At 46.7% G+C, this 9,291-nt stretch overlaps 1 long non-coding RNA gene across 1 annotated transcript; it reads right to left on the bottom strand.

Moving 5' to 3' along the window:
• On the bottom strand, window positions 1-8,483 carry LOC114486528 (uncharacterized). Its single transcript, XR_003680387.1, has 3 exons — window positions 8,407-8,483; window positions 311-1,010; window positions 1-31 (listed from the first exon to the last, which is right to left on the bottom strand). It is a non-coding gene; the product is annotated as an uncharacterized lncRNA (long non-coding RNA).
• Window positions 8,484-9,291: the final 808 nt, after the last annotated feature.

Below are 9,291 nucleotides of genomic sequence, written 5' to 3'. Positions count from 1 at the left end.
GCTTTTTATGATACCATCAGCTTCGGAGGTTCTGTGGAAAACAGAGAGAGTAGGTATTTGGTTGTCTCTTCCTGAATCCCAGGCTGAAAGACAAGCCTCTATTTGAGCGTGCCCTTCGGTGGCAGAAGGGAAGAGTACGAGACAAACGGCCATGTGGCGCCTGTTAAATCTCCCCCTGGAAATTAGCACACTGTCACTCTGCGCACATTTCACAGCCAAAGCAAGAAATCAGGCCAAGCCTGACAATGGGGCATGGAGTATATCCCACCCACAGGGGGTGCTGTTCAGAGAGAGAGTGCATATGATCTACCTCGGTCACTAGATCAAGTCGGTCTGGTCTGAGATCCCCTAGGAGGTCTTCAGCTTAGAAGCTCAAGTTCCAGCTGAGCGTGGGGCTCTTTGGGACTCACTCTCCGAGGAGGTGTGAGGCCAGGAAGAGGCGCGGTTGTGAGGAGGAGAGGAGAAGCTCCGGGTCGCGGCGTCTGCGGTAGGAGAGGTTCACAAAGAGAGGTGGTCTGCAGGAAGTGAAGGATCAGTTGCCTCAACGAGAGACGGCCAATCCCACTGGGGCTATCTTCGAGCCACTGACCTCCTGCTTCAAGTCACCAGGATATGGTAAAGGCAGCAAAGCCAAGTAACGTGTGCAGCTCAGCCTCCAGCTTTCGCTGGTGTGAGCTTTTCAGTCCCATCACACTTTGCTGTGCACAGGTCACTGTCGTTTGTTGGACGGCCGTGTAGCACCTCCCAGGGGCCAGGCGCCTCACTGAGGTGGGGGGAGTGGGGCGGGGGGGGAGGTGTGATTCAGGAAGGGGCACGAGGCACTTGTATCGGTACATATGCCGAAAGCAGGATGCCCAGTAGGAAGATGCCTGAGGAACAGGAAGCCCTGCCCTGTGCCCCGTGTCCTGCTCAGTGGCTGAGGTTGGGTGGGGACCAGCCTTGGTCTCTCCCAGTCCTAAGTTTCCATGACCATACCTCTGTATTAGGCCAGTTTTTCTCACAGGAATGACCTGAGTAAAACAAAAGGCAACAAAACTTCAGTATTTAAAACATCGTGTTTTAGCAACAAGGTGGGGCTATTCCACAGTTTATTCTTTTGGCAACAAAACACACAGCTGAGTCTTCCCCTGGCTGACTCATGGCTGCTGACTCGGCTTGGGTTTAATATCACAACAAAGACCGCAGTGGTCATGTTCTCACCTAGGGTGATCAACTATCCTGGTTTCCTCCAGAATGTCCTGGTCTTAGCCATGAAAGTCTCACGTCCTAGGCAACTCCTCCATCCTGGGCCAGTGGGGTGGCTGATCACCCAACTCATCTTTTTTTTTTTTTTTAATTTTTATTTACTTTTAAATTTTTATTGGCGTATAGTTGATTTACAATGTAGTGTTAGTTTCAGGGGTACAGCAAAGTGAATCAGTCATACATATACATATATCCATTCTTTTTTAGATTCTTTTCCCATATAGGTCATTACAGAGTATTGTGTAGAGTTCCCTGGGCTATGTAGGTCCTTATTAGTCATCTATTTTATATCTAGTCGTGTGTATATGTCAATCCTAATCTCCCAATTTATCCCTTCTCCCTCTTCCCCCCTGGTAACCATAAGCTTGTTTTCTAAGTCTGTGAGTCTGTTTCTGTCTTGTAAATAAGTTCATTTGTATCATTTTTTAAGATTCCACATATAAGCAATATCATATGGTATTTGTCTTTCTTTGTCTGACTTACTTCACTCAGTATGACAATCTCTAAGTCCATCCATGTTGCTGCAAATGGCATTAATTCATTCTTTTTCATGGCTGAGTAATATTCCACTGTATATACGTACCATATCTTCCTTATCCATTCATCTGTCGATGGACACTCAGGTTGCTTCCATGTTCTGGCTATTGTAAATAGTGCTGCAATGAACACTGGGGTGCCTGTATCTTTTCGAATTATGGTTTTCTCTGGATATATGCCCAGGAGTGGAATTGCTGGATCATATGGTAGCTCTATTTGTAGTTTTTTAAGGAACCTCCATACTGTTCTCCATAGTGGCTGCACCAATTTACATTCCCACCAACAGTGCAAGAGGGTTCCCTTTACTGCCCACTCTCTCCAGCGTTTATTGTTTTTAGATTTTTTGATGATGCCCATTCTGACTGGTGTGAGCAGATACCTCATTGTAGTTTTGATTTGCATTTCTCTAATGATTAGTGATGTTGAGCAGCTTTTCATGTGCTTTTTGGCCAACTGTATGTCTTCTTTGGAGAAATGTCTATTTAGATCTTCTGCCCATTTTTTGATTGGGTTGTTTGTTTTTTTAATATTGAGCTGCATGAGCTGCTTGTATATTTTGGAGATTAATCCCTTGTCAGTTGCTTGGTTTTCAAATATTTTCTCCCATCCTAAAGGTTGTCTTTTCGTCTTGTTTATGTTTTCCTTTGCAACTCATCCCTTCTAGTGGATTCTACAGTGAACTGCAGGGTGCTGCTGTGGCAAATACGTGGATTTTAGCATCAGGTAGACCCAAGTTCAAATCTTTGTGTGTGCTACGTCACTTCCAAGCTGTGTGATCTTAGGGAAGTTCCTTGTTATTCCAAAACAGAGACAGTATTTACCTGTGTGATTTGTTATAAGGTCTGTTATAAGGTTCTCACCTCACCAGTCACCACGTCCCCACCACTCACTTTCTTCCATGTTACTGGCCTCTGTTCTCTTCCTCAAACACGCAAAGCTCTCTGTCTCCCTGTGCACTTCCTGTTCCCCTGTCAGGGAGGCCTGGGTATTCCCAGACAGGATCCTTCTTGTCAGTCAGGTCCTTGCTTACCTGTTCCCTCCTCATGAGGTCTCCCCTGCCTGCTCACTCAGGAGTCCCTTTCCCAACACTCTCAGGCACTCTTTGTCTTCTCCCTGTTTCATTTCCTTCCGAGTGCTGAACATGAGCTGCAATTGTCTTGTCTATTTATGACGGGGGCAGGCGACCTTCTAAAATGGCTCCCGAAGGCCCCCACTTCCTGCTACTCATCTCCTCCCCTTGAGTGGGAGGGCAGGACCTAGGGACTTGCTCCTAACAAAGAGACTATGGCAAAGTGCTGGCAGGTTACTTCTGAGATTATGTCCTAAAGGCATGACTTCTGTCTTCCCTTTCTCTTCCGATCTCTCTCTCTCTCTCTCTCTCTGTCTCTCTCTCTCTCTCTCCCCAACCTCCGCCCTGCTTGCTTGTTCTGCTGATGCGAGCCGCCCTAATGAGGTAAACACAAGACTCCTGCCAGCCTGCCTCAAGGACTCCTGAAGGCTTTACCAAACCTCCTTCATATTGTGACTTCTGTCTTCCCTTTCTCTTCCGATCTCTCTCTCTCTCTCTCTCTGTCTCTCTCTCTCTCTCTCCCCAACCTCCGCCCTGCTTGCTTGTTCTGCTGATGCGAGCCGCCCTAATGGGGAGGTGCGTGTGGCCAGAAACTGAGGCCAGCCTGCAGCCAACAACCAGCAAGACACTGAATCCTGCCAACAACTACATGAATGAGCTTGGAAACAAATTCTCCCCCAGCTGAGCCTTGAGGTGACTGCAGCCCCGAATGACACCCCAAACGCAGCTGTGAGAGAAACTCTGAGACAGAAGGCCCCAAGCTAAGCTGTGCTGATTCCTGACCCGCAGAAACTGTGACATAATAACTGCTGTTATTTTAAGTCACTAAGTTGGGGGTCATTTGTCAGGCAGTGATGTATCGGGTTTTTTCCCCCTCTAGATTATTAGCACCCTGGTAGAAGGGAGCATGCCTGTCTTGTTTACTGTGGTATGTCCAGAGCACAGAACAAAGTGTGGCACATAATAGCTGCTCAGTTTTATTGAATGAGCAAATCATGAGGACACGGGCTGCCTACAGGGCACTCAGGACAGATGAAACAAACATTTGTTGAATGAATGAGTAATTTAGTGGCCAATTAAACGTGAGAAGGGTTGGGAAGAGAGAGTGTCTGGGCTGACTCATCTGTAACTATCAAGCGCCTAGGCCCCTACTGTGGACTCAGAAGGTGGTAAATGAATAAGTTAGTAAATGAACAAACTCAGGCATAGATTTAAGGTAGGGATAGATTAGAAGTGATAAGTTTCATGTTGACACATTGAGAAATATCGGTACAATGTCTAATAGGCATTCAGAAAGAAATCTAGCTTTTCATAGAATGTTAAATGAGAAAAGCAATTCACGGAATAGTGTGTATATCCTATTTTTGTAGAAACACATATACACAGGTCTCGAAGGAAACATACCGAAATGCTGACTGCTGCTTTGTGGGTGGTAGGATTACAGTGGTTTTCTTTTTTTTTTTTTCCTTTTGCTTATCCATATTTTCTACAACAGACAGAACAAACAATAAAGGTATTTCCACTTATTCTTAAAAAGTTGAGAAAGAGCCACGATGGATTTAAGTCAGTACCATGTAAGAGGTCATTCCCGGGGTGGAGAAGTAACCCAGTGAGAGGGAGAAGAGAGGATTATGGTTGCTGTGGGCAAAACCCCAAGCATGTGTAAAGCAAGACTTCTGGTCGGGTCAGAGAAAAAGCATTTGGTGTTGACTGTCAGCGGCGCGGCCACCTCCTCTGCGGCCAAGCTCCCTCTGTGCCTGCCCAGACAGCCCACTTCTCTGAAACACGTCTCAGGCCTGCCTTTCAAATCCATTTCTGGCCACACCCCAGCCTAGCCTGTCTTTCTCTCACACTTGCACGTCTACTGCTTCCTGCTAGCAACCAGCTTTTCCCAGCCCTGGAGGCTGTCTCGCATTTGACACCTAGAATAATATCCATAATTGTTTTGACCATCCTCCTCATTGTAGCCTGGGCATGAAATCGTGAGCTTAAGACTGCTTCACCCTTCATCACATCCCCAGTTGAACTTGACCAGTTGAACTTGACCAGACTTTCACTTCCCATCAGAAAGTGAAACATAGGAAACCAACCTGTTACCTCCAGTATAACCAATATCCACTTCCCCAAGATCTGCTTCAGATTTACTCCAGCGATGATCCCTTTCTTGGCTACCTGGGTTTCAGGCCTACTAGTTACTCCAGCGAACTGTTTTTGAATAGCTATTCAGTAATTGACATATATTCGCGCCTGTAGCAACACAGGGAGCACACACTGTGTGTGAGGAGCCAGCTTGGGCTCCTAGGGCAGGCACAGACCGCAGGGACTGTGGGCTGCATCTAGTTCCCCAGGATGTGGGAGCCTGTCAGCGTGGGTGCCGGCCGGTACCACACGGAACAAGTACTCAACTTTGAGGAACTCCCGGAATGGCGGGGCCACACGTAACACTTCCGCTGGCACTGCAGGGCCTTCTCCCCTGCAGGAGGCCCAGGCCTTGTTGGCTGTGCGGGGTTTAGACTCCATAAACCTCTCCAACTAGGGGGGAAATAAAGAAACCTTCTCCAAGACTGTACAGCGTGCTTACACATTAGGAGGGCTCGGCGGCATCCGCTACCCGCTGCTCGGACAAGTGAAAGCCTCTCTTTCCCCGAGTGGGACCACGTGACTGGTTCCTGCCAACCAGCTGTAGGCGGAAGTGACGTATGAGTGTACTGTACGTCACTGCCGGGGCCAAGCCCGGAAGAGCAGGCTGGGCCTTGTCAGCCACTCCTGTGGATGTGAACGAGGAACCCGCTTGCGGAGATGGTCAAGTCACAAGAGCACAGAGGCCTCGATACTGAGTCCCACCAGAGGACAGTTACCCTGGAGTGTCATTAGGGCCTGTTTGGGGATCCGTTTGTTTCTGCAGCGTAACCTAGCCTTTCCCAACTAATACACAATCAGCTCTGGATTTTGACACATTATTCTGATTTAATGAACTTTTTTAATTAAAGAAGGAAGGCAAACAAGTGGTTGGTTTCTTTTCAGCAGCACCGTGGCTCAGGAATACGTGATGGATTGGGGGATGTGGCCTAACCCAGCGCTGCTTGCTCCTTTTGTGGCAGGAATTGCTTTTCATATTGAAATAGACTCAGTGGTCATGCGCCAGTGTTGCAGCCCACCCAGTCTTGAGGTCACGGCGCTTGGTCTGTTCCTTCCATTTTTTAAACATTGTCAGTAAGTTCTACATCTACAGCGAATGAATAAACATCCAATTGGAATAAACATCCATCCAGATGAAATGACACTGGGTAAAGTTTTTGTTTGTTTTCAGTTTCTAAAATAAGAGTCTTCCTTTATAAATACTACATACATTCTAGGTACACAAATAAATACATTTTATTTTACTGATATCTTCTCCGTACTCCAGCGGGAGTATTAAATTGTTCAAATGTCTGGGTCACACAGAAATAATTACTCTGAAATGTTAATTAGAGTTTGCATAAATATTATATGTATCTTTTTAAAGTTGTATTTAAAAGGTGATTTTTATGATACTTGCCCTGTATTTTAACTAATTATAACTAGACTGCATTGCATTTTGTATGTTGCCTATACGAGTGTTTAAAGACATTCTTATATGCCTTTAATCCTAGCCCAAGTAATTACCACATACCTCATTTTATAGGATTTTTATTAGGGAATGCTTAGTGAAAGTTTCACTTTGCCTTTGCCTTTAAATTATGTCCTTTTATAGCGTAATGTAAATTTTATTAGGACTTTAGCATTTGTTTTTAACATACTTATTTTCACCATTGTTAAATAAAATATATTTTCCCTTAAGATTTAATTAAAAGTCTGGGGAGAAGGTGGAGTGATAGTAATTACATGCTTATACTAGACAATACCAAAAATATATATATCAATACAAAAAAGGACATGAAAATCACTCACAATCCCACCCAGCAGATGGTGCACCCTCCCCCTGCCCCTGCCCCAAATTCACTATGGGCTCATACTGCATATAAACTGTATCCTACCTCTTTCATTGCCTATGTCATTCTCTTAGAATGATTTTTAGAGGCTTCCTCATATTCCAACATCTGAATGTACTGTAATTTAAACCTATTCCTATCGTGAAACATTTATTTGCAACTCATCAGTGTTCTAAACACTGTAATGAATCTGCTCATACATCATAGGCAGAATAACAACCCTGCCCCAAAGATGTCCACATCCTAAACCCTGGAACCTGTGAATATGTGACTGCATAGCAAAAATATGTGACTTTGAAGGTATGATTAAGTTAAGAACCTCGAGATGGGGAGTTAATCTGGGTGGAGCCAATCGAATCAATCACATGAGTCCTTAAAAGAAGAGAAACTTTCCCAGCTGTGGTCAGAGAAAAAGATGTAACAATGGACGCATGGTCAGAGGGGTTCCAAGTTGCTGGCTTTGAGGATGGAGGAAGGGGGCCATGATCCAAGGAATGTGAGCAGCCTCTAGAAGCTGGGGCAGTCGTGAAAGGAGCAGATTCTCCCCTAGAGCCCCCGCAAAGGAACAAAGCCTTGCCAACACCTGGATTTTAGCCCAGCAAGACTTGTGTTGGATTTCTGACCTACAAAACTGTAAGATAATACATTTCTGTTGTTTGAAGCCCCCAAATTTTGTGGGAACTTTTTACAGCAGCAATAGAAAACTGATTTTTGTGCACAATTTTTTTACTGTTTTCCTTGGGAGTCAATTCCTAGAAGAGTTTTCAAGGTACCTAATACACATTGCCCACCAATTTACCATCTCATCAGCAATTGTACAAATGCCTGCTTCACTTGCCCCTTCCCACCCTGAGACTTAAGTTCCTGTGTATCCTGTTGTTTCATGTTCTTTCATTTAAACTGATGATAGTAATCATATGGAATACTGAAAGTAGCCAACTGAGGGTTTACTATGTGCCAAGCACTATCTAAAAACTCGTTCATTAGATCTTCCCAACAACTCTGTGAGGTATGTTACCATTATTATCCCCATTTTACAGAAAGAGGAAACTGAGGCATGGGAAATTTAAGAATGTGCTAAAGCTGGAGTCTGGCCACGAAGTCTGGCCCCAAAGGGGATGTTCGTTGATGAGTCTCCCATTAAAATCAAAGCTCATGATAGGCAGGGTCGGCCTCTACCACCTTACTTACTCTAGTGATCCTCAGGTTTTCCCTGGTGGTAACATAAACCAATGTAGTAACAGTTGTCATGAAGAGCTCTGTACATGGAGATTGGTATGTAAGAGCATGTATGTATGTATGTGTGTTTAGTATGTAAGGAACTGTGGTAATTCCTGCCTTTGCTTGTGGTCAGCCACAGAATCATCGAAGTATTCCCTAATTATTAAGACTCACTTCTTTACCGCCAGATACTTGTGCTCACGCACGCCCCTCCCACTCATTCCTTTCCACACACTCCTGTGTATCAGACACTATGCCAGGCACCAGAGACAATACTGAACCAGACAAGAGAGGAGGGCTGTATTAGCACTGATGCTGTAACACAGAACCCACACAGCAGTAGCCAAACAAGAGAGAACTTACGTGTCCCTTCCCAGTGCAGTTGGAGCCCAGGGCTGTGAGGGCAGGTGCCTCTGTGGTGTCGGAGACCCAGGTTCCTGCTCTCTTGTTGCTCTCCATCCCCTAGAGCAAAGATCAGCAAACTCTTTTTGTAAAGGACTGGAGTAAACATTTTAGGCTGTGCTCTGTTCGGTAGAGGAATGAGGAGTGGCTGTGTTCCAGTACAACTTTATCCACAAAAACAGGCCAGAGGCCATGGTGTGCAACCCAAACCTGGGCGTCTTGTCACTTCTCTCATAAATAGACCTGTTCTGCTCAGGTCTCTGCCGTCCCTCCCACCACGGGGGGTGAAGTGCCCCTGTCCATCCAGGCTCAGGTGCCTGCAAGTGACACCCAGGGCCCCACCTGTCCCCTCTCTGCCCAGGCCTCGCCCTCAGCACGCAGCAGGCCCAGCGCTCTCCCACCTTGGCCTCATGTCCCCACGTCAGCTCCGCACAGCTGGCCTTCTCCACTGCCACCTCCGTCTCCCGTGTCAACTGGCTGCGGCTGGAACAGCTGAGGACACTGCAAGGGTCATGGGCTGGATGCAGCCCTCAGGGCTCCCTCATCTGACGGGTCCCCCAGCCTCTGACCCAGCCTGGGCCACTGCCTCCCCTCTGGGCCTCTGACCTCCTCAGCGATTCCGCCTCAGTCTTCTCTGCCGCCTCCTCCTCTTCTAAACACGGGGGCCCCTGGCTAAGTGCTCAGGACCCTTCTCCTCCCGGAGAGGCCCCAGGCACTCCCACTGCTCTAGAACCATCTGGAGGCCGAGGATGGACGCCCCCCCCGCCCCTGGTCTCCAGTCCTGAACTCCACCGACCTTCAGATTTGTTGGGGCCACAGCCTCCGTGCCGTCGGCACTTGGGTGTG

The sequence above is a fragment of the Physeter macrocephalus genome, chromosome 7 (assembly GCF_002837175.3).
Source record: "Physeter macrocephalus isolate SW-GA chromosome 7, ASM283717v5, whole genome shotgun sequence".
NCBI classification, from domain to species: Eukaryota; Metazoa; Chordata; class Mammalia; order Artiodactyla; family Physeteridae; genus Physeter; species Physeter macrocephalus.
Note: the sequence above shows the minus strand (reverse complement) of the source record. Positions and strands in the feature narration are given on the sequence as shown.